At 36.6% G+C, this 23,019-nt stretch overlaps 1 long non-coding RNA gene across 7 annotated transcripts in view; it reads right to left on the reverse strand.

Annotated features, from left to right (window-relative positions):
* Positions 1-9,531: 9,531 nt before the first annotated feature.
* LOC136038681 (uncharacterized) overlaps positions 9,532-23,019 on the reverse strand; it is a 142,582-nt gene continuing 129,094 nt past the window's right edge. For 6 of the 7 annotated variants that reach the window (XR_010620272.1, XR_010620269.1, XR_010620273.1 and 3 more), the window contains one exon: positions 9,532-9,623. This is a non-coding gene — a long non-coding RNA (uncharacterized LOC136038681). Of the gene's footprint in view, positions 9,624-13,666; positions 13,801-23,019 lie in introns of those variants that run through there. The other variant, XR_010620268.1, reaches the window with a different exon arrangement.

Genomic DNA, 23,019 nt, shown 5'->3' on the forward strand with positions numbered 1-23,019 from the left:
AGTATGAATCTATGATAAACAACTTCAAACCACACTGCCTTTCAATTTACAACTGAAAGGAAATGAAAATTTAGGAAAACGGGTGCAGTTTTTCAATTTACTATTAATTGATCTGTGATCAAACCGATGGTCGAGGAAAATCAAGTGAAGGCTCAATTCAAATTTGCACTATGACTTAAAGTCATAGTGTTTTTTTTTTTTAAGGACCAAAATAGATCATGCCAAAGCAAAGTGACATTTGGTTTGCATAACAAATATAAGATAAATAGGAGGAGGATCATTCAATGGGGTAGTGCCAAAAATCTCCAAAAGGCCGTCTGTTCACACACAATTTTCCAGCTTTTTATGGATTCTCTTTCAGATCAATAGAAGCAGTGGAGTAACTTGTCATTTAAAAACTCTTTATTTGAAGGAATAGAATATGACCAAGAGCCCAATATAGATATTATTCCAAGAATCTTGGGCCAAATAACATTAATAGTGCTTGTAAAATAATTTCCTTCCAATATGAATAAACTGAGAAGACTTATTGATACTGAACAGCAGCTATCTCTCTTACCGCTCAACATTATGAGTGCAACACGAAAGATTTAATTCATTTACTTGCCAACAGGAGAGGGGTCCGGGTAACCATCAAGAACGACAAATGTCCAAAGATCCACAGCCCCTCAAAAAATTCAATATTTTTGACGGGAAAATTTCTTTTTAGAATTTCAAGTGTCATCTCCGAGAAACCATTTTTTTAGTGATCCACCTTTTTTCATGGGAGATTGCATCAACCCCAAGATTGACTTTCTCTGCAATTCTTGTATTTTCCATATTTCGCCAAATTTTTTTCTCGCATACCCCTTTCCCCATTTGACACTAATATCCAAAGTACTTATTAGATTGTTAGATTTTCTTACAGTAGGCCTACCATTCGTCAAAGTTCTACTTTTCATTTATAGCATATAAACTTCAAATCTAAACTAGCACAGCAGTATTAGCTTGTTTCATCTTTACAAGCACAACATTTTCTATTGTTTACGTTTTTATGGCACTTGGTATTAACCAAGTGACATATAGCCGTCGCCAATTCTGTCGGTCTGTCGGTCTGTCGGTCTGTCGGTCTGTCTGTCGGTCCCGGTTTTGCTACTTTAGGCACTTCCAGGTAAGCTAGGACGATGAAATTTGGCAAGCGTATCAGGGACCGGACCAGATTAAATTAGAAATAGTCTTTTTCCCGATTTGACCATCTGGGGGGGGAGTGGGGGGCCCGGTTAATTCGCAAAAAATAGAAAAAATGAAGTATTTTTAACTTATCAGCGGGTATTTGGATCTTAATGAAATTTGATGTTTGGAATGATATTGTGTCTTAGAGCTCTTATTTTAAATCCAGACCGGATCTGATGACATTGGGGGGAGTTGGAGGGGGAAAACCTAAAGTCCCGGTTTTGCTACTTTAGGCACTTCCAGGTAAGCTAGGACGATGAAATTTGGCAAGCGTATCAGGGACCGGACCAGATTAAATTAAAAATAGTCGTTTTCCCGATTTGACCATCTGGGGGGGGTAGGGGCCGGTTAATTCGGAAAAATAGAAAAAATGAAGTATTTTTAACTTATGAGCGGGTGATTGGATCTTAATGAAATTTGATGTTTGGAATGATATTGTGTCTCAGAGCTCTTATTTTAAATCCTGACTGGGTCTGATGACATTGGGGGGAGTTGGAGGGGGGAAACCTAAAATCTAGGAAAACACTTAGAGTAGAGGGATCGGGATGAAACTTGATGGGAAAAATAAGCGCAAGTCCCAGATACATGATTGACATAATCGGAACTTATTTGCTCTCTTTGGGGTAGTTGGGGGGGGGGAGTAAGTCTTAAAAATTAGAAAAATGAGGCATTTTCAACTTACGAACGGGTGATCGGATCTCAATGAAATTTGATGTTTAGAAGGATATCGTGTCTTAGAGCTCTTATTTTAAATCCCGACCGGATCTGGTGATGGGGGCGGGGAGTTGGGAGGGGGAAACCTAAAACTTGGAAAACACTTAGAGTGGAGGGATCGGGATGAAACATGGTGGGAAAAATAAACACAAGTCCTAGATAGATGATTGACATAAACGGAAATACGTAATTTACATAATTGGAACGGATCCGCTCAATTGCGGGGGGGGGGGGGGGTAATTCTGAAAAATAAGAAAAATAACGTATTTTTAACTTACGAAGGAGTGATCGGATCTTCATGAAACTTCATATTTAGAAGGACCTCGTAACTCCGATATCTTATTTTAAATCTCAACCGGATAAAACGTAATTGGGGGGGGGGCAGTTGGGGGGACCGGAAATCTTAGAAAATACTTAAAGCGGTGAGATCAGGATGAAACTGGATGGGAAGAATAGAAACCTGTCTAAGATACGTGACTGACATAACTGGACCGGATCTGCTCTCTTTGGTGGAATTGGGAGGGGGGAGGTAATTTTGAAAATTGAGGGTATTTGTAACTTACGAAAGGGTGACCAGATCTTAATGAGCTCTTGGCTCTTGGCTCTTCCGACCTCGTACCATATGAGCTCTCGGCTCTTCCGACCTCGTCACAAGTGCCATATGAGCTCTTAGCTCTTGTTCTCTATCGCAAGGCTTAGAAATCCCATTGTGTAATGAATTTCTATGTCTATATTTCAATGTTTATTTGCATATCTTTTCCTTGATACGTCTTCGATTTAATGCGACTTATAGCTCTGACAAACTAACCTTTGAAGAATTTTGTGCCGCCAAAATTATCTATTTCCTAACTGTTTCCCGTGAATTAGTTTTGTTCAAGTCTTTACGCATTTATCATAGCTCAAAGAAGAAATCTATAAACACAGCTAACCTTTTTTCTCTTTTTTCGTTTGAAACAAAATTGGAATCAGAAGGTTAAATTAGCCAGGTAGAAGAGTATGTTGTAATCAAACAAGTGAGAAGAAGCGAAAGCAGCAAAGAAGGTTAAAATTGAAACGAAATTAATCAAATACATACTTTTATTAAGCTTTGGTTCAATTTAGAAAGGGTCGAAACATTCTCTTAAGGGAAGTCCCGCGAAAACTGTACTAATGAACTTACACTTTTTCCAATTAAAAAAAAAAATTCTCCTAGCTTAGCAAAAACCTTTCGTATTTTAAGACTTTCTTTTACCCTGTATTTTACTCGTACCCTTTACCCGAGCCCGTACCTTTACCCTGTACTTTCCTTTACCGTATTTTAAGTCTTTTCTTTATCCTGTATTTTACTCGTGCCCTTTACCCGTACCTTTACCCTGTATTTTCCTTTACCCGTATTTTAAGGCTTTTCTTACCCTGTATTTTATCCGTACCCTTTATCCGTAGCCGTACCTTCACCCTGCACTTTCCTTTACCCGTAACTCAAGTCTTTCCTTTCGTATCCTGTAGTCTTTCCTTTATCTCGACATTCAACGATATCATCGTCGTATTTTCGTTTTCTCTCTTTAAAAAAACTATTTTTTTTAAATAAACAAAAATCAAAATTGAAAGATATTGGTAAAAAAAAAAAAAAAAAAAAAAAAAAAAAAAAAAAAAAAAAAAAAAGTCATGAAATCCCAAGGGAGGAACGAAAAAAAAAGTTCAAGCAAAAACAAATGTCTAAGGCTATTGGTTACATTTTTTGCTTTCTTGGTGTTTCCCTTTCCTTGTTTTAACCAAATCTGAAGACACAGGCAAAGTACTTGCGCTTGTTCTAAATTTTCTTATTTTTTATTATACGCCTCAGACCCAAATTATTTGTTTTTGCTTGAAAAGATGTTTTTTCAGTACTTACCAAACCCATTCAAGAAGTGAAGTTAGGTTAATCGTAATGAAATTTACCAAAACATGATCAAAAAAGTAATATTTTACTTTATATCATAATATAACTGGGGCTATATTTTTGCACATTAGGCGGGGGAGGGGGGGGGGAAGGTAAACTAACCTACCTTATCCCCACCCCCCTAATGTGCAAACATATAGCCCCAATTATACACGTCCAATGCATTCTGCCGCCCGTCACATGTCGTTATCGCTATGAAACCGGTTTTCTGAGATCTTACATTCAGCAAACTTCTCGACTGTGTTTGGTATAATAGTCTCGGCTAAATGCAAAGAATGATTGACACACTATTTGAAATGAGAAATAGACAAGAATTGTGTTGGGGAAAATCAAGGGCTAATAAAATCAAGGGCTAATACAAAACCAGATTCTTTATCTCAAGCATGAAACATAACATAAATAAATAATTTTAGATTGGCATTTAAAATCTTATCATACTGTAGTCCAACAGATAAACGTTCGTATCCCAACCCTTAAAATCATTCGGTGAGTAAATACACACTCTATCATGTTTATTTCACATATCAGCACAATCTGTATGGGGATTAGGTTATCTAAGAATTTTTTTGGCAATGCCAAAAAATCATGCAACATTTTAAACAAAAAGTATAGTTTGATGTTACCAGCAAACAAATAAAACATTTCATTTTGGTTATTACTGACGGTTCTAGGCGTTTATCCCCCCCCCCCCGGAAAATACCCCCATGGGAAATATCCCCCAGCGGTACCCCCTGAGGATAATACTCCCCCAAGGAAAATAACCCCCGTGGAAAATAAGGCTTTCCAAATTTATGAATTTTATTTGAGTTTTTTTTTCGTAGGGGGGAATAATTTTGGTACATATGTATTATGCACCACTCACTCAAGTTTACGCTGTGTAAAACTCGAGAGCAAACCAGTTTCTTCGCTAGTTTTTTTTTTTTTTTTTCAGATTAGCTCCAGACAAGACAAAGAAAGTGACAAAATATATGGGAAATACATAATTTGTGCCACATATTTTCATACAGGGGGGGGGGGATTATTTGGACAGTTTGAAGTCAGAGAACAATTCTTACTTCATAATATACAAAACAACTGTACCTAAACACATTTTGCATGCAGACCCACTATACCTCCCCCCTAATATGCAAATCTAACGCCCAAATTTGATTCTAAAGTAACAAAGAAACTAACAAAAAAAATCAGTTTGTTCTCGATTCACACATAGCGTAAACTTGAGTGAGTGGCGCATAATACACAAGGACCAAAATTTATTCTCCCTGCGAAAATAAAAAAAAAAACTCAATTAAAATTCTAAAATTTGGAAAGCCTTATTTTCCACGAGGGGTATTTTCCGTGGGGGGGTATTTTTCGGGAGGAGGGTATTTTTCACGGGGGGGTCTGGGGGGGTAAACTTCGGTCGTCATTACTGACACAAAATTTCCTTTTTAATCAATGCAGTAGGCCAACAGTGAACTATCAATCATTATACAAAAAATGGTATATAAAAGGCTAGTAACGGAAAACCAAGAGAAGAAAAACGATGATCATTGCACAGCAACAAGAAAATATATTAGAAAAACTAATAGATTTTATCTTGAAACATAATCACAGAACTTTTGGGTTATTTTTGGAACAAAAGGTTTTTTTAGTTCCAAACTTAGAATTTTTTTAGTTCTTGGGATTAAAGGTATTTACTTATAATCGGATAATAAATACTAACTGCTCTTGGGATAGATTTTTGAAAAGAAAATTCATGACTCGGCTTAACACGGTAACATAAAAGAGATATATTAATTGATTAGTTGTGCGGTTTGAGTGAGAGTATGCTTGGCGAATACGATCAAGATGAACTAATTATATTTCAGTACTGAATTTTATGGAAAGAAATGTTCACAATGCAACAAATGAAAAAAAAATTAACCGTCATGGCATGGATTTTTTTTTAAAGCGGTGCTATATACAAATTTATGTTAGGCCTTTAGGCAAAGTTTCTTCATGATAAAGTAAATCGATACTAAAAAAATATATAGTTTAAAGGCAATTCCGGGCTTATTCAGAAATGGGTAGCTGAGAAAGTTCATTTGCCTGGCTACGTGAGTTTTGGCCCAATCAACACATCCTGTATTCTGGCTGTAGCATAATCGCGAGTTTCATCTAACGTCAGTAATTGTGAGCACATGCTGAGTAGTGTTTCTACACAATTAGTAGCATAAAATGAGCATTTCCGTAAGCTACAGGAAGCACCAGATACCAATTATTCCGACTATGCTACTATAATCATTAATAGGCTACCCGCTGAAGTGAACAACTGAACGAGATGCAATTAGTTACTTGATAGAATCCCTGGTCACGAATCAATCATAACTGTGCATGATCCCCGTTACCAAATAATTGTTCGTTTTGACAAATTTGTGGCTAAGGATTTCAGAAATACTTTAGCTAGTATATTATTTTTTTTTTTTTTGCTTTTTAGACAATCAGCTGGTGTAGAAGATGCTGTAAGATATAGCAACTTATGTACTGTGAACATAAGTTCCGTTAATGCTAAGTTTCATGAATGAATGGAATAAAATTATAAATAATGAAATAGCAAGTAGCACTGATCCTATTTGTGAGACTCCTTCGGCTATGCATGTGTATGATTATTTTGCCATTGGTTAAGATTAATCATTGTTATCCCTGCTACGGTATCCGCCTTTGGGTGATGCTATTAAAAAGCCAAAATCAATATAAGAGACGACTGATTATCTTCCAGCACACCATTTAAAAAGAATTCAAAGGAGTTTTTGTATCATCAGCAGCTTCTAATTCAAATGATTTCGTCTAATATCCTAGATAACTTTGGTTCTAGGCCTTTACCACCTCAGAAAATACCCCTCCGAGGAAAAAACCCCACCCCGTGAAAAATACCCCCCCCCCAAAAAAAAAAACGTGGCAAATACCCCACCGGTAAATGCCCCCATCGAAAACAAGGCTTCCAAATTTAAGAATTTTGCTCGAGTTTTTTTTTTTTCGTAGGGGGAAGGAATTTCGGTACTTATCTATTATACACAACTCACTCAGGAATACACTGTGTAAAATTCGAGAACAAACCGGTTTCTTCGTTAAGTTTCTTTCAGCTTACCGCGAGACAAGACAAAGACAAGTGACAGAATAGATGAGAAATATATAATTTGGGCTATATATTTGCACATAAGGGGGGTAAAGTATTCGGACAGTTTGAATTCAGAAAACAAATTTTTGTTCAGAATATGCAGAATAATTGCACTTAATGCATTTTGCATGGAGACCCACTATACTTTACCCTCTCCCCCTCTAGTGTGCAAATATATAGCCCAAATTTGTTTCTAAAGTAGCGAAGAAACCGGTTTATTCTCGAGTTTTACACATCGTAAACTTGAGTGAGTGGCGTATACACAAGTACCGGAATTTTTTATGGAGAGAAAGTCGGATTTCCCGGTATTATTTAAAAACGATCAGAAATTAAATTTAAACAAAAAAACAACTGAACCATGGAATGTACCCCTGTTCCACGTCCGCCTGAGACTCTAAGCGGGCAGGACTATTAGGCTTGGGTTACTTGTTCGCCTGCGAGTCCAAGCAAATTCAGTCCCCCTTTTTGCATGCAAGTCCAGTGGACATTTTCCGTCATGAATCAACCCAAAAATATTGATCGTCCCTTAGTTCTATAACTATTTACCTTAGTTCTATAACTATCTACCTTAGTTCTGCCCTAGGATGGGTGGATGGATGATAAAGTATCTATCAGCAAATGAAAATGACAAGCACTGATTTAGTCAAAGATGTACTATTTTGGTTTTTCAAATAAGTCGTAGTTGGCTTATACTAACGATATTATGTTAATTTAGCCACTAAGAGTCTTTTTTTTAAATCTAAAATGGTTGTGACTGCATCAGGGTCGTATCCAGGATTTTTTTTTTTCGGAGGGGAGAGGGTACAAAAAAAGAACGCGTCAAAGAACTTTATTTTATTCCTGAAATGTGTTTTAACTCGGAATACTGAGAAGAGTGAGTATTTATGTTATAGCTCGCGTGTTGTCCAATTATCACTGTTTTGTCGGCATTGGTTAATTCCAGTGGTCATATCTTTTAAACAGTTTGATATTCATAATAATGATAGATGGTAATAAGCTTGTACCATCTGTCATTATTATGAATAAAAGTCAGGTTGCCCTCAGAGAATATATTTCAGTTTGATATTACCGTCAGTTTTGTCATTGCAAGTATGCGAAACAAGCATGAAGATGATTCACTTAAAAAAAAATTCAAGATGGAGTTTTCCCGATTCCTCAAAAATAGTTGCCAGTCACGGCAAATCGAATGACAACTTCTTGTGATCATGTATCACTATTCGAGGTAGACATGTTCAACTCCGCTTTTCCTAAGTGATTATACATGGGTTATAAATAAACAATCATTTTTAACCAGCATGCATCATCCTTGCACGACCGCCTAAAAGTTAATTATAATTCTATCGCATGTAATTACCAAAGCATGTCAGTTTTTGCTTCAATTTGTCCCTTTCCCAACAGCACTGGTCACGAATAGGAAACCCGCTAAGCAACAAAATAGATGACTGCATTTTGCCAAATATGAATGGAATTTGAACCCAAAGAAATAAGCGCCAAGGCATCGCTAGACATGACATTTAAATCTTTTTAAAGCCAGAATTGATAGCTTCCGGACCTTGCGCTACCAGACAGACTAAGGGGTCACTAACTATGAACTACAAGAGTGGACGAATTGAACTCTTACAATACATTGTGCCTCTAACCCAACCTCTGACTTCGTCCCTGTGCCTCAGTCACATCGGGTACAGAGGGGGCAGCCTAGCACGTAGCCCATTTGAGTTAGCTTTAACAATTTGTAACAAGCAATATTTTGCATATTACTTTACAGATTAGAAAAACAAGCAAGAACATTTTTTTACGTAGAATCCTTTTTATCTGTCACCAGACACATACGTAGTACGATCCCCTTCCCCCATGATTTCCTGATTCTTGCGATTTTCCTTGTAATTTCTTGCACTTTCTATATAATTTGCGAATTGAAGGGGGAAGAAGGAACAGAATTTTCTAGAAAGAGAGGGGTAATTAAAAATGAAAAAAGTGCATTCTTGTGCCACAATTTACTAATACTTCCAAGGGAGTTATTTGCACCAATCCCAAGGAAACAATTCTTTTTTTGTAACTGAATTGCTCTCACCTCCTACGCCGTATCGAGAATTTTTCGAGAGGGGGGGGGGCTACAGAAGAATTTTTCTGGGGGAGGGAGGTATCGAAAAACGTCAATAGACGCATAAAAAATTGTGTTTATGCATTTTTGTTGCATTTTTACGAGTCGGACAAACACTTCGGAGGGGGAGGTATCAAACTCCCTTGCCCCCTAGATACGGCCTTGCTCACCTCCCATTTTTGTTCGAAAAAACAATAGACATTTACCTGATTGGATGACGTCAAGAAGGGTATATTTCTATTCAATCTTGGTAAGTTTTTACGAGTCGGAAAAACACTTCGGAGGGGGGTATCAAACCCCTAGATACGGCCTTGCTCACCACTCATGTTGTGATTCGAAAAAGTAATAGACATTTACCTGATTGGATGACGTCAAGAAGGGTAGCTCCAAGGCTTGTCTTCAAGGTTTTAAGCTGATCGAAAACCTCACGAGTTAGGTATTTCTTGACAAGTGACTTGCAATCAGTAGCTGCCTGAAGTTTCTGGAATCCAGCTTCCAATTTTTCAAGTGTACCAGCATCAACCATGATGTCTTTGGAGAGTCTGAAATGGAATGTTATCAGGGTTAAAGCAAGAGTCAAGAGCCCAAGACAAGTCAGTGGCCAAGTCTCTCAACAAATTGCGTTGTCTTTTTTTAAATGAAGAAAATCATTTAGAAAAGCAAAAAAAAACACTTTGAACCTGTAAAAAAAAACGTGTATATCTGCCCCCTTCCCCCTATAGTTTGAAAAAATATTTTTGCCTCCCACTAAAATGTTATTATTTGCCCCTCTCCACAGCATTCAGTACCCATAGTGGTCATCAACGTTACTTAGATGTAAAGCATTAACCGTGAATGGGTTCTAGAATATTTTTCTCAACTATACCAAGCTCAAGATCAGAATTGTCACTCGTGATTCTAATTTCCCGTAGTCTATGGTGCGTACATACCCCGACTGAGTTTTCTGCACCGTTGAACGTATGCCATTTTTTATGAACGGGCATTTCTATTTCAGTGTGTGGCACCTTTTTTGGCAAATACGGTACGCCATTTGCAACGTCGTGGTATCAAAACTGTGCCTTGGTGGCAACAATTCTCAAGATGACGTGGCACAGATAATCGTTGTAAAATCCATCCGAAAATCCTAAACTAAGATGAGTCTGTAACATCAACATTTTATTTAGCAATGAGGAGGGTCTAAAAAGTAGATTTCAAGAGTCATTTGCAAAATATACAGAAAAGGTAGAAAAAAGGGTTTGGTTTTTACAAGTCAGAGATTGTGTTTCGTTTCACCCATAAAAATTAGGGAAAGGCCAGAGCGAGCATCTGCCGTTCCAAATCAGGCCAAAAAAGAGAGAATTTTGTGACATTTAGAAAAAAAATTGGGTCATTGTGACTTTTAACCTTTTCCAAGGAAGATCCTGCGCATATACTAGTCCTCAACCGCTTTAGACTACTAATTATCTTAAAGACAATTCGTGTGAACAGAAAATGTGTTTGTGTCAAGTTAGTCAAAATGGCTTCTTAAAAACTTGCAGCATTCGATGTCCACTTGGGTAGTGACACTTATTTTTGAAAATTTCTTTATTAACACACAAAACTGAATACTTTGCCTGGGGTCTCAAACTAAATATTTTAAAACAGAGTAAATGAAGAGTGTGCAAGTATAACTACTACAACCAGTAACAATTCATAGTACTTACACATTATCGCGACCACACTCGAGAAATGAAGTCAGGTTAATCATAATGAAATATACTAAAATATAATGAAAATATAACAGTTTAGCAACAAAATTATGTAAATTACAACAGGGAATTATTGAAAACAGGCCGTCCAGAACGTAAATACCTAACCAACTCTACGTATTAAATAATCATTTAAAACATACCTGCCGGTTTTAAAAACAAACTAGTTTTTAAAAAGATCAAGAACAACAGTGTGGTTGGGATAATAAGGTAGTACCCAATTCACTAGTCATGGCTACACCAAACCACCTAAGCACCACACAGCTACAGACACTCCTCTTCCAAAGCTTCTCTCTTTACACCTCCCAAAAACTCCCAATTTCCTTAAAAAACTTCCTTACGACCGACCCCCCCCCCCCTACTTAGGGACGATCGCCTTTCGCTTGTACCAGATGGATGCCGAGAAGAACAATCTTGTGCAATCTGTCATCCTTCATCCGTCAGACGTGTCTAGCTTCCGTAAATTTAGCTTACTAAAAACATGCATTAGTCGATGTCCATTTGTATTAAGTTCAGGGGCAGTGATCCTTACTGCCCCTGAACTTGGAAGGGGGGACTCATCCCCCCTTCCAATTTTGGTCGAAATAAACCTACCGTCTCGTCAAAACTCAAGATCTCCAAAATGAGCGGTAAAAACAGATAAAAAAAAAAATCTTCTACAGCTCCTTTTAAAATTTACTGTAGGATCTTTACTGTCCTCCGGAAAAATGTAGTACATACCCGGTTGATGATAATATTGGGAGACTTACAATTGCTCAACGACCAGATCAAAGTTAAAACCTTTCGGCAATGCTGCCTCATAGGGAGATGTGATATAAAATCTTAATTATATTCTGGTATTTATTTAAGAAATTTGGCTTTCAGCTATTGACGGAAATAGTAAAGATGAATTAGAAAATACACCAGAAAAGACAATTGGATACAGTTATGCAGGGTGTCCCCTCGCTTTCAATCATCTAGATAATACAGAATATCTAAAAGTAAGCCGTAAGCTCGTTGCTGGCTAACACAGGGATGAAGCAGATAGACTTGAAATTTGGGGCCCAGTAAACTACTCAAAGGGATGCAAGGGGCAACCAAAAACTTTAAAACCACGACCCCAATAAATCTTTTCATTTTTGGTTCTATGAACAAGATGAAGCGGTAAAATTATAGCAGTTCATATAACTGGCTTTCCTATAAAGTGAATATACCGCTTGGTGCCTTTTTGATGCTCTATACCAGTGGTTCTCAACCGGGGTCCACATGGACCCTAGGGGTCCATGTAATATTTCGGGGGTCCACAGGCAAAACATAACAAATTGGGGGTCCACAATGATTTTGGGGGTCCACGAAGAAAACCAACTCAGAACGCTCTTTATTTTTAAGAATTCAATTTCTACTGTAATTTACATTATTTTGAATCTGTTTAGTGACCTACTCGGAATGGATATACCGATTTGGGTTTCAATTCCTTTCGAAGTTAATGTTGCCGAAATAGAATTATCTTTGCAAGAGCCCCTCATCGAATTACAAATGATGAAATAATGCGGGCAAAATTCAAAGATGGAAAGTACAATATATGGAAAACAAATGATGTTGCTACAAAGTACCCTTTGCTCTGGGATAAAGCGCAATTCTACGTTATTGATTTCCTACATCTTATCTTGTTGAAGCGGGATTTAGTCGTGTTTCTCAAATTTTATCAAAAGCTCGCAATAGACTTGACATGTGAAAAGGGGTGATCTCAACTATCATTAACATCGATAGAGCCAAATAAAAAGAAACTTGTCGAGAAGCATCGACCACAGGGATCTCATTGAAAAAACATGCCTTTTCCCTTTTTTTTTAATCACACACTTAATTTCAACTGTTGTTTTTTTTTCATCCAGTTCACATAAATAATGTTGGAGTGAATTAAACTTCCTGAGGAGCTCTACTCTCCATGAGCTTTAGTTGCTTGCTAATCGAAGAAACTTGTAATATGGTAGTTATTATCACAATAATAGTAATAATAATAATAATTATTATTATTATATTAGAATATTTATTTGTATTAAATTAGTTTTCATTTAAAAATAAAGCTTAATCGTATGCTATTTGTTTGATAATTAAAACCTTAAAATTTATATTAGTGAAGAATAAAGAATTGTTGTTATGTCCAATAGCTATGAAGGGGTCCACCAAGATAAAAAAGGGGAAAAGGGGTCCATGGGGGAAAAAAGGTTGAGAACCACTGTTCTATACGAATATAATAATCGCTTCTACCTTAAATAGATTTAAGCACTTTTTAACTCTTAAATATGACGAATTTTCAAAAAATTATGACTGGTCGTATACATAACTTATCAATAAAGCAAACATACCACTTGATGCCTTTTTTATGTTCATTACAAATATATTCTACCATAAATTCAAATTTGAGCACTTTTTAGATTTTTGTCATAAAATGACAAAAAAAATGTCCTTTGGATGAGGACACTCTCCTTACGGCCTAAATTAATCTTCGAGTCAGTTCCATTAAAGTTTCATTCACCAACCTTAACTAGCCTAATTTCCAAGGTGGCAAAAAGCCTGAAGTCTCTGATCTAGAATTTTACCATATTCGTCAAAGTTAGCACTAATAATACGATATTTTCGTATATTTTTTACGTGCAAATGCAACAATACAAATAAACAACACTCAGTATTGTACTGATTTTACATCACCGGAAACGAAAACAAGGTCCTTCAGACAAAAAGGAAAATTTTATATTTAAGAAAAAAAGAAGATTCGACAAAATCAATCTCGTCTCACCTGACTACAAATAAATAAGAAACATACAACCAAAGTATCCTTAAAAAAACTCAAGTGGTCTAACAAACAATTAAAAACTTGCCTTTAACAAAGATAACCTTTCAGACAAGCTCAAGAATGAACAATGATTTTAACTAAGTGCTATCGGAATTTATTAAAACCGTTCTCCGGTGGAGTCAGTATACGTCACACTTGAACAGACCAATGAAAAGCAGTTTTCCTGGAAAAATGAGAATCGATACATTCCAACAGAGTGCATGGATCTTTTCCTATAGATTCTAGACCAAAGAATCAAATAAAATTGGAGATGATACTTTATAACATCTCATCAATAAACTTTAAATCTAATTTTATTAAAATGAGAAAATAGCTTCAGTAATAGCCTGTTGCGTATAAGATTTAGTCTAATTTATTTTGCTATAATTTTCCATCCCTTTGGAGGGGCCAAGGCACTAAAATTTTAGCTTCATCAGACCAGAATAAGGGGTACTGATCATGAGCGCCACAAGGATATTTTCCAAAGGGCTGAGAGTGCTACACGGAGTTTTGTTTTCGCCAAGATTTAAATGGAAAAATTTCTTATTTTCTCATTTTTATATATTTTTAATGTCTTCTAGTTTCCCAGTGGGTACCATTACCCCCCCCCCCTCCTAAATACTGACATCGACGCTGCAGACAGTAAAAATGAACGTATAATGGGGAATTATTTCAAGTTTTTTCTTTCAATTCTCGACCATTCCAAGCAGTATCTAGAGGTATCTTTGTTAAGGAGAAAGATCCTACTACTTAGAAATTCATCATATCTGTAGTACGCAATCATGCAAGAGATGGAGGGGCTGCGGATTCGTACCTCTCCTACAAAATCCTCCAGAATTTATTGTTCTTATTTTCTATATACTTCTCGCATTTTTCGAACTTTTTCTAAGCTTCCCCCCAAAATAAGCAAAATCCTGCGAATACGCCCGATTAGCTACAAGAGACGGAAATGATAGTCATTTGTTTTTTTTTCTAAGGAGTTTCGAGTAAATACTTTAGAGGATCAATTTCTCAAAGAAAACATGGAAAATGAGATGCACAGGGGAGATTTCTTTTGGTAGCCTATATCCCTCAAGACAAGCGGCCGATGGGGGGAGAGTACAAAACTCAATATAATAAAAAAATGCGGAAAAATTAGGCGGAAACATATTATTTTACAAATAAACAAACATAAAAATATTTTATTGTGTAGATTCTTTGTACTCGAACTATGGTTCTTTTGTGTGCGAATGTCTCACACACGCATCTCACTTTTGCGCGTTTATTGAGTATTGCAGCTATTTTGGAAAGAAACATTCGCCATTTTTACATCATCCCTCTTTATAATCACAGCACAATTCTAATCACAGCTCGCTAACTTTTTTTTTGCCAAAACACTTTACTAATATTGCTCTTCAATTTCTCCCGATATTTATTAGCCAATTTGCGGTAAAGCAATTCTAATACGTTCAAACGACTCACTTTTTTTATCAGCAGAAAGGCTGTTTCTCAATAAGTTTATAGTAATATTTCAATATTTTTGACAATAAAGGGTAATAAAATCCGTCTTATCAGTAAGTAAATTTCTGTTCACAGGTAAAAAAGAACTTGATTTCCAAAATGACATTCTAGTCACGTACCTAGAGTCAAGATCAACATATAAATCGTCAGGGAATATTTACTGAGCAACAAAGGAATAAAATAAATATTCGAATTAACTTTAAAAGTAGTTCTATAATTTAATTTCTCTCTTTCACATTTTTACTTGTGATTTCTCAACCTGCTACAGCAACGAACTCTTCTCAAGGTTAAACCATCTGAGGCAGGGGCACCAATTCAATAAAACTAAGGGGAGGAGTATAACGATGGGAAGAGGCGATCCCACCAACTAGCAACCTTAGCTTGAGGCCGACATGCTAGCGCATATTCATCGTCCACCTTATGCGGCAAGAAGCTTCAGATTGGGTCATACCCCAAAAAATCCTCTAATATCTGAGATTTTTTTTTTATAATAAGAATTACAAGAATTATTCAACCTGCATTAGGTTTCCACAACAACCGGGTATTACGGTATAGGTATGCTATTACAGAAATTAATAAAAAGGAAAAAACCAATTTTTTTCCGAGGCGAAATTTTGTTCCCAATATAATAGAGATGTTAACCAAGTGAGTCTACCCTCCTCTTTTCCACCTTTTTTTTTGTTTAAACTTGATGTGTAAAGTTTATTTTATTGACTTTTTAACATGAAAATTGTGTATATTATATTCTGCTTACGTTATATTTTACTGTGTGGATCACTTGATTTGTATTTGAACATATGTGTGTTGACTATTTGACACAATGCCTTAGGGACACGGGGAGCAGCTTATAGTAGGGGAGTGATCAGAAACCTTAATACAGAAATGGAGCAGCTCCAACTTCTTTTGGCCTTGTCCGTTCTCACAGAGGTAAATCTGATCCCTCTCCCTATGAGCTGGACCGGTTTGCACCTACCCACAATTTTCAAGAGGTAAAAAACCTCTTTACGAATGTATTTGGTACAGTCAGAGAAAATATTTGATGCACTATTTTTATTATTTATTTATTCTCCAACCTCTGAAATCGCCTAAAAGCTTCGAAAGTGGTTCCAGTAAAATACCTAGCAGAAATACCAAGCCCACAAAGCGAGCTCTGGTAAATATAGTCTTCTAGTCGCGGATTTCGCATACGACTCGATGTAACGGTCACTGTCTATTGTCTTCCAACCGCAGATTAGCGCGTTCTTTTTTATTTTAAGTCATAGGGTGGCAAAAAAAAAATTTCAGTTAAATACATATGAATATGACGTCATGTTATTTTTTATAAATCAGTAACTTCAATTGATTTTAAAATTCTGGCTTTAATTCAATTCCTCCTTCTTGTATATCCTTTACATACGCTATGTTCAGGGGTCTTGTTTCATCATGTATAGCTTTACATGTGTCATAAAATACCGAAAATGATACGACCACCCATGGGAAAAAAATGAAGAAATTTGCTCTTTAATTGCAAATGAATGTGACATCATTCGTATGCAATTTTTTTGCCAAAATTAAGACTCTATACAAGTTTTGCTAAACTCATGACCTAGATCGTTTTTATCCCAGAAAATCTCACGTAAACGGAAAAGTTGCACATGAAATCCAGGTTAGAAGATAACTTAAAACTACAATAGAAAAAGGAGGTGTGTTATTTTAGCGACACTCGAAAAGAAGTGAGCAAAATTAATACTTAGATTATCGATCACCTCCCGCGAGAATCTACATCCTATAGCAGTTATGTATCTGTAAAGGGTAAACGGGAAGGAGGAATTAAATTTACACCAGAATTCTTTAATTCAGTTGAATTGCTGGAGAGAACCTAGAAAAGAAGTTTTTTTGTATAAGTAGCGTCATACAATGTCATACAAGATGATAAATGAATCCAAACAGCTAAAGGAAAAGGCATGAAAAAATGTCTGACGTAATGATGAACGAAAATGAAACACAACAAGATTCGCGATTAGAAGGCATGAGACAGCAAGGCTCATAACGAACCACAAGTAAAAATGATAGAGAACAAAATTTACGGTTATAAAACAAGCAGCAGCGAGGATCAAATCGAATTGTAAACGAAAATTTTGCGCAGCAAAATCTGCAGTTAAAACAGAAACAACAGCGAGAGTCACAATGAATATCAAGAAAAAACACAAATCCAATAAAAGTTGTAATTCTTTGAAGGATAAACAGGAAGGAGGAGTTGAAGTCACGCCAAAATTTCTTAAATCAATTGACATTCCTGATTTGCCACCTCATGAAAACTAAACTATTACACGATAATTATGCTAATTGCTCCCCCTTCATAGCATAAAACTTGCAAATTAAGCATTCTCAATATTGCTCAGGATTTACGCTCTGGGAAATTTAATATATTGGACGTAATTACCCAATAGCGAAATTACGGCAATTGAGAACCAAACATTTTACGGCCGCGAAAAGGGAATTGCTCCTCCTCCCCACTTTAACACTTACAATTCTAGCATACATACGGGTGCATAAAATTTACGCTCAGCAAAATTTGCCGAAGAGCGAAATGTTAAAGCTTTGCTTAATTTTACTCCCCGTTTTTAACACATTAGACACCCTGTGTAGCCAGCACATAATGAAACGGCAGTCAAAGACGGTTTCGGAAGAATCAATAGTACTAACTACATATGCTATGAACCTTTTCCTGCTCTTCTCAATCGCCTTGAGTTACGAAAACTGGAATGTAAAAACTTTCTTCAAAACTATATACAGGGAGTATTCTCAAAATTACTTGCGTCTTGTGATGCTTTTGATACCAGCGGCACAGGTTACGCTGCAAACGAAGCTAAAACTTTTTGCTTTATATCGCATAGATGCACCGATTTTTGATTTGACTTCTCAACTAAAGATAGTGACAACTGGCTTATTTAGTCACTTCATATTGAAACATAGACTAAGGCTAGTGCAATGGGTATCAAGACTTCTTCTTCTCTTAGGTGTTTCAGTTATTCATTTTGGGGAATCCTCGCATATTTCTTGAACTTGATGAGCCCACAGCCGGAGGGTTGATTGCAGTTGCCTGCATATGTATAATATCGGGATTGTCCGCTGCATTGTGCGAAAAGCTGAACCAGAATGTTCGCAACATATGGACCAGTAGCATGCTGATAAATCTCATGGGTTTACTGCTCAGTTTCTTCATTAGGTCAACGACGATATTATCGCGAATGATCGGCAAAGACTTGAATCCTACTGGTGATAAACCAGAGATGAGATTCTTCGAAGGATTTGATATATATGTGTGGGGCGTGATAATAATCGGCAACATTAGCAGCTTACTCGTTGTACTCATCCTCAAGGAAGGGGATAGCATTCTTAAATGTTTCTCAAAATCATCATCTATAATTTTAACTTGCCTAATATCGATTTACTTTTTCAGCACGGAATTGACAAAAGAGGTAATGGGAGGAGCTTTAATAATAACATTTTCACTACTTTTGTATTCTTTTGACTCTTATCTGGCTTCCTGCGCTTCCCAAGACAAAGAAAGGTATCAAGCAGAAGATAAACATAAAGAGAAAGAAGATTAAGCCTTATAATTTACATGCACTTGCAGCACTTGTTACACCTTGTGAAATTCTACGTTGGAACTACATAGTATTTTAATTGCTATATGGATGATAGGTTATAATTTAGTACTCCGGGACTTAAATCACCCAATACAAATTAAAATACCTCTACGATTATAGATAGGTATTCCTTGACCACAGGAAACGACAAAAAAAGACACAAAAGGTGATACACAAGGAGAATTTTAATTTGGAAGAATTTCCTGGTAACATTTAAAGTTGAACCAGTAAATTTTTGAAACAAATTTCTCGTAATTTTGCCAGTTTTTGATATCTCCCAGTTATTTCTAGTTGCCAGCATCTTTTCATTACGAGCATTCTGGATATCACAGTAGTTGAATATTCTTTCGCGGTTCGAGAGTAAAAAATGACTACAAGTCCCCCCAAAAAATAATGAGAAAATAGTTGTTTTTATGTTTACAATGTGAAAACTTACAAAGAAAGAAAACAAAATCTCAAGACATAAATAAATAAAGTACGGTATTTGTCGTCGTTAAGATACAACTTCAAGTATAAAATCTTAATGAGAAAAAACGATCAAAGTCAGATGCAACTCCAAATGCCTTGACGACTTACCTTTGAATTTCAACCATGAATGAATTTCAATATTAAAATAGATTGGTAGGTACCTCGAGTAAAATTTATTTGGATGGGGGACTACAATTAAACCACACCATTAACAGGTCAAGTTGCTTTAACGCCAATCTTTATTCAAATTAAGCCATGCAAAATGAGCGTAAAGAAGCGTATGGGAAGATACTGCAGAACAGGTGTTGGTACCTAGAATACAAAATTTGTCCGAGACTAGATTCACTGATGTAGAGATAACCTCCAAAAGACAGTAGGATACCCATTATAGCCAATCCGAACGTTTCATGTGGCATTTCAAACCAACAGGAAATCCTGCCAACCAAAGAAAACGAACTTGTTTTCAACTTGGCACCAACAAAACCTAGGCAAATATAGATAGTCAAATGTTTCTAGATGCCTGACACTTAAAGTCCCAGTGTCTATTCAATAAAGGTTTTCTGGAGACGAAACGATGAAAGGACTGTTAAAATAAAGGAAATGACTTGCCAAAATAATAATTCCGAAGAATCAAAAGTACGGTCACACACAAGGAACAAGTTCTTGGGAAGCTAGCCTAAAACGTGGCAAGTCATTTGTTGCAAATAAAATCAATAAAAGATAGGATAGCAAAATATTCAAGAGGATTAATCTAAAGTAGCCAGGTTAATGTATTTTTCAGCAATAAACAATAAAAAATTAAATGGAAGGTAAGTAATTGATGTAACATAGGTAAAAGGAATGATGCTAAAGCGAAAGTGAAAATAAATGACATCTATAAATAATCTCACAAGGCTGAGAATATGCCAGTTTATTTAGACGATGTTTATGCATATGCGCCTCTGCCTCAAAGCAAAAGCCTAAGGAGGAGGTGAGAGCCAATGAGACAATGGGGGTCTTACTAATTTTCCACAAATCGCCAAATGTCTGTTTTTACTATTTCACAAATAAAAAAGGGCTCTGTGATCCCAATTTGGATTCAGAAAAGGACTGCCTATAGATGTGGTAATTCTCGGCCCAGCTGACCGGACTACTGATGAATTTGACACTGGAGTAATGCCTGTAGCTCTTTTCAGAAACCTGAAACGTGTTTGACGCAATGGGCCACTAAGGTTATTCAAGCTCCTCAATCAATTGGAGTTAAATATTCACGCCAAGAATGGTTTTCATCTTATCTATGCAACCAGTGTCAGGTGATTCAGAACGAAACTCTAAAAAATGGAATTTTGATACCAATAAATACATCAAAATAATCGAATTTTAATGCTGATTGTAAATACATAATTTCATCAAGATCAGTTATACCCATCAAAAGTTACGAGCCTGAGAAAATTTGCCTTATTTTAGAAAATAGGGGGAAACACCCCCTAAAAGTCATACGGTCTGAACGAAAATCACACCATCAGATTCAGCATATCAGAGAACCGTACTGTAGAAGACTCAAGCCCCTATCTACAAAAACGTAGAATGTCGCATTTTTTGCCAGAAGACATTTCACGGATACGTGTTTTTTTTGTTGTTTTTTTCCAGGGGTAATCGTATCGACTCAGTGATCCTACAATGTCGCGAAAGGACTCATTCTAACGGAAATTTAAAGTTCTAGTGCCCTTTTTAAGTGATCGAAAAAATTGGAGGGCACCTAGGCCCCCTCCCACGCTCATTTTTCCCCAAAGGTACCGGATCAAAATTCTGAGATAGCCATTTTATTCATCATAGTCGAAAAACCTAATAACTATGTCTTTTGGGACGACTTACTCCCCCGTAGTCCCCTCGGGAGGGGCTGCAAGTTACAAACTTTGACCTGTGTTTACATGTTAATGGTTACTGGGAAGTGTAGAGACGTTTTCAGGGGGATTTTTTTGCTGGGGGGGAGAGTTGAGGGGAGGGGTTAAGGGGGAGGATCTTTCCATGGAGGAACTTCTCATGGGGGAAGAGACTTTCAATGGAGGGGGCTCAGGATTTTCTAGCATTATTTAAAAAGAATGAAAAAATTAATATGAAAAGTTTTTTCTACTGAAAATGACGAACAGCATTGAAATTGAAAACGAACAGACATTATAACGCATATGAGGGGTTTACCTCCTCGCAATATCTCGCTCTTTACGCTAAAGCATTTTTAGTAATTACAACTACTTATTCTACGGCCTTTGTGATTCAGGGGCAATTCTTAAGGAATTGGGACAAAATTTAAGCTTTAGTGTAAAGAGCGATGTATCAACGAGGGGCGAGCCCATTCATATACGCAATAAAAACATACGAATACAGAAGTTCGCTACTTAAGTTAATTCGTAAGTTACATAAATTTTTTACTCATGAAAACGCTCGTAAAAAATTTAAAGTTAATACTTTTTAAGTAATAAAAAAATTGGAGGGCAACTAGGCCTCCTCCCTCGCTCCTTTTTTCTCAAAATCTTCCGATTAAAACTACGAAAAAAGCCATTAGCCAAAAAAATTAATATGCAAATTTCGTTTTAATTATTTATGTGCGTAGAGCCAAGATCAAAACATACATTAATTCAAAAACGTCCAGAAATTAAACAAAAAAAAACAAGTTTTTTTAAATGAAAGTAAGGAGCGACATTAAAACTTAAAACGAACAGAAATTACTCCGTATATGAAAGGGGCTTTTCCTCCTCAATGCCCCGCTCTTTACGCTAAAGTTTTTTACTGTTTTAAAAAGTAGAGTTAAGAGTAAGAGTCAAACTTCAGCGTAAAGAGCGGGGCATTGAGGAGGAAAAGCTTTCATATACGGAGTAATTTCTGTTCGTTTTAAGTTTTAATGTCGCTCCTTACTTTCATTTTAAAAAAAACTTGTTTTTTCTTGTTTAATCCAGGACAAGAGCTAAGAGCTCATAAGGCACTTGTTACAAGGCAAGAAGAGCTAAGAGCCAAGAGCTCATATGGTATGAGCTCTAACAAAATCCTAAGAATCAATAGATTGATTTAAAAGGAAAATCAGAGCCTTAATGCCGGTTGGGATTTAAAATAAGAGCTCTTCGTCACGATGTCCTTCTAAATATCAAAATTCAATAAGATTCGATCATCCACTCGTAAGTTATAAACACATCATTTTTCTAATTTTTCCTCTCCCTTTAGCCCCCAAGATGGTCGAATCGGGGATGGTCGAAACGACTGTACCAAGTCAATTTGTGCAGCTCCCTGACACGGCTACCAATGTTCATCTCCTAGCACGTCCCGAAGCACCAAATTCGCCAAATCACTAAACCCCTCCCTCCAACTCTCCCAAAGAGAGCGAATCCAGCACGGTTACGTCAATCACGTATCTAGGACATTTGCTTATTCTATCCACCAAGCTTCATCCCGATTCCTCCACTCTAAGTGTTTTCCAAGATTTCCGATTTCCCCCTCCAACTCCCTCCAATGTAAACAGAAAAGGTCGGGATTTGATATAAGAGCTCTGAGACATGAATTCCTACTAAATATCAAATTTCATGAAGATCCGGTCACCCGTTCTTAAGTTAAAATACCTCAATTTTTCTAATTTTTTCCAAATTGACACCCCCCCCCCCCAGCTCCTCCAAAGAGAACGGATCCGTTCCAATCATGTCAATCACGTACCTAGAACTTGTGCTTATTCTTCTCATCAAGTTTCATCGCGATCTCTCCAATCTAAGCGTTTCCCAAGATTTCTGTTTCCCTCTTCCAACCCTTTAGTTTAACCCTCCAACCGAACCAGTTT

The sequence above is a fragment of the Artemia franciscana genome, chromosome 18 (assembly GCF_032884065.1).
Source record: "Artemia franciscana chromosome 18, ASM3288406v1, whole genome shotgun sequence".
In the NCBI taxonomy this organism is placed as follows: Eukaryota; Metazoa; Arthropoda; class Branchiopoda; order Anostraca; family Artemiidae; genus Artemia; species Artemia franciscana.